The sequence below is a fragment of the Furipterus horrens genome, unplaced genomic scaffold (genome assembly GCF_987537825.1).
Source record: "Furipterus horrens unplaced genomic scaffold, mFurHor1.1.pri manual_scaffold_7, whole genome shotgun sequence".
Taxonomy (NCBI): Eukaryota; Metazoa; Chordata; class Mammalia; order Chiroptera; family Furipteridae; genus Furipterus; species Furipterus horrens.
In genome coordinates this window covers 103,090,786-103,094,273 of record NW_028327177.1, presented here as the reverse complement: position 1 = coordinate 103,094,273, position 3,488 = coordinate 103,090,786, and the positions used below count along the sequence as shown (strand labels likewise).

Here is a 3,488-nt window from a genome sequence, read left to right as displayed (position 1 = left end):
TCCCTAACTTACATTCTCCACAGGCAAGTGGGGGCAAACATTTCTTTTTTTTTTTTTTTTTTGCAGGCAACAGTATGAAACTGAATACAATTCCTGGAAAGAAGCCTAGAGATGCATAGGCTTTCTGTCCACTTAGTGTGGCCTACAGTAACAAATAATGTTTATAAACATGTGTTTAGCTTTATGAAATAAAGGTGGAGAAATTCAAAGTGCTGAATGACTTTTAACTTAGTGAACTAAGTGAATCTTAAACAGGAGCAAGATGACAGAACTGGGTACACCTCTAATGCCAAAAAAATCAGTTCCCTATTTTTCCTGCTTCTTAAGTCCAGTTCAACCTTAGGGTTTTGTTTGTTTGTTTTTTTATGCTAAGTATTTAATTGTATGCTGCTGACTGTATATAAAATAATCATCCTTGTGAAATAGAAATTCATGAAAATTCAGAGAGGTAGATGTTAAGGACTGACAAAAGCAGACGTTTGTATTGTGTGGCACGGATTATAGGGATCAGCTTTTTGTACAGGCTCCAAATATGGCTCTCTTTGAATATTCACTGGTTCGTGAGAAGTGGTTTAGAACACCTTCAAAGATCATTTCACTACAAAAAGGAACAGACTTCCTGAGGTCTGAAGGGATTGGTACAGGAAGATATTCCAGTCAGCAGGGGGTCATGTTGACATGTTGAGCATTCTGTAGACAGAACTGTTTCAAATCTGCAGCTGCCTGGGAAACCTTCACGGGGTTGAGCCCCGCCTCCAGCCGGAGTTGTTGAACCACTTTCTTCGCAGCGGTGACGCTGGAGGAACCAGACGTGGTGCACGCGAAAGCTGGGCCGATTTCAAGCTTAGTTTTTAAAAAGATTGAAAACTGCCTTATTATGAAAAGATTTGTAATCTATTTATGCCTAATAGCTCACTGGTTCAAACCCCTTCCTCATTAAGTTTTTCAATAAATATGTGAATTAAGCCAAATTACAAGGTAGAAAAACAATTCCAAGGGTATAGGAAACAAGAAATTTCCTTGAAGAGCAGAGATTTTTCATATTCAGCTCATTTCCAACTCAAATTAGAAAAAAGGAAAAATCCTTTATAATTATCCTTCTTCAGAAATCATTAAGACTTACTTCACGAGGAAGGAGAGAAGCACATGTGATTAATTTCCCTACAATATCTAACGTGTGGAGAAAAAGAACTCTGCCAATTTTTCATTATGGTAATGTAAATGAGTTCAATACGGACTCAGAAAATCTGGATATATTTAACCTCTCTGAAATCTGTTCAGAGCAATTGTCCTGTCAGCATCTTGTTAAAAAACAAAAACAATGATGTAGTAAATACAGGTTAAAATGTAAAATATTCTTAACTTTTTAAAATATTTTATTTTTAGAGAGAGGGGAAGGGAAGGAGAGAGGGAGACAAAGATGTGTGAGAGAAACATCATCGGTTGCCTCTACACATCCCCAGCTGGGGACCTGGCCTGCTATCCAGGCATGTACCCTGACTGGGAATCAAACCTGCTACCTTCCAGTTCACAGACCAGTGCTTAATCCACTGAGCCACACCAGCCAGGGCAAAATGTAAAATATTAACTATCATCCTCAGGGAGGGGAAATATTAGTATAGGAACACCTTGGACATATTGCTGTTTTGGTTCCAGACCACTACAATAAAGCAAGTATCACAATCAAGTGAGTCATAACCTTTTGCTGGTGTAAGGTCTTGCCTACATTTTTTTTTTAAAGTAACATCTGTGATGTGTAATGAAATGAGGTATGCCTGTAATCAGAACTCTGCATAAGTTGAAGTGACACATCAGAAATAAAATAAATGGTTTTACATAACACTATTTACGGACTGCAATGACCTGTGAGCAAGATGAGTGATTTGAGAGTAAAAGGCAGGTACAGCTCTAGCAGCATCTCTAACCCAGAGATAACTAGAGGGTGCTGGAGGTGATTAAATTCCTTAGCCGAGACTTCCAGAAAATAGTACATTTACTATTAAACCTTCAGAGAAAGGAAACTGGGAAAAGTGAAACTAGACAATAGACATCAAAGCAAAGTGTTTCCCAGACGTGTAAGGAAAACCTATAAGGCCTTCTTTACAAACAGATGGTGAGGCGGCATGTAAGACATATAGGTGTGTAATAGACTTAAAAGTATCTAATGTGAGTATAGTGAAACAGTTCTGGACTAGCTGTGAGTTAGTTTTAGATCTGGTTATAGCACATTCAGAAGTAGAATCGTTAGAGCAGTCCAAGTCAGGTAGGTATAGGTTCAAATCCCAGCACTTTCACTACTGTTGTATGATGTTGGACAAATTTCAGCTTCTCTAAATGTGTTCTAAACCTATTACATGGAGGTAAGAATGTCTACTTCTTAAGGCTTGAAGGTGAAATAAAATACATAAAGCACTTAGCACATCTGGCACATGGTAACACTAATTATATACAATATTAGCTATATATCCTTGATTGAGCAAAGGTCTAATTTTATAAAGGTGGTGATGGCAAGCACTGACAACTCAAAGTGCCAGTAAGATGGAGGACTTACTACTAAGGGGCCAGGTGCACTTATCTCCCATACCCAATGTTACTCATTGCTCTCTTTACAAGCAGCAGGTTACCATTAACAACAGATACTACATAGGCCACTTTTTAGAAATATTACTTTGATATTATGAAATTAACCAAGCCCTGGCTGGCATGGCTCAGTGGACTGGGCACCAGCCTACGAACTGAGTGGTCACTGGTTCGATTCCCAGTCAGGGCACATGCCCCAGTTGCAGGCCAGGTCCCCAGTTGGGGGCGTGCAAGAGGCTGTTGATTGATGTCTCTCCCACACCAATGTTTCCCTCTTTCTTCCTCCCTTCCCCACTCTAAAAATAAATAAATAAAATCCTTTCTAAAAAACTAACCAATTAGTACCTATAGGACCATAAAAAATTCATCAAGCATTTTCATATGTAATGTCATTGAAGGGCTTTTCTGGACTACAGATAATTATCACTTTTGTCCCTATTATTACTCATGTTGTAGTCCTTGCATATAGTAGGAACTTAATAAATACCTGTTAAATTGACTACAGAGCACCAGATAGCCTAAAATTTAAACTTCATAAGTACCTAATTCTTTATCCTGGAAAGGATAGGATATTATGAATAATGAACTCAAGTGACTGTTAAAGACACTATACATGAGCTCAATAACGTTCAAAAACTAGCACTTAACCAAAGCAAAGGATGTCAGTTTTTTCTCCATTAGAAAATCCTATTTTTAAACAAAGGTACTATTTGAAAGTCTTCCAAAGGTCTAAGCAGGTGTTCTAAAAGTAGAAAGCAGCTTGACCTCTACAAGTCTATCAGTTCCATTGGGACTTACTGACTACCCGCCTCCTGGCAAGGTATCCATCTGGGCAACATAAGAAAAAGCACCCATGGATATTGTAGGATGCGTACACTAAATTGGAGAACGATTCATAAACCCAGAGT

At 38.4% G+C, this 3,488-nt stretch overlaps 1 pseudogene; it reads right to left on the bottom strand.

The window, feature by feature from the left end:
* Positions 1-598: 598 nt before the first annotated feature.
* LOC150004933 (guanine nucleotide-binding protein G(I)/G(S)/G(O) subunit gamma-5 pseudogene) lies at positions 599-3,029 on the bottom strand (annotated as a pseudogene).
* Positions 3,030-3,488: the final 459 nt, after the last annotated feature.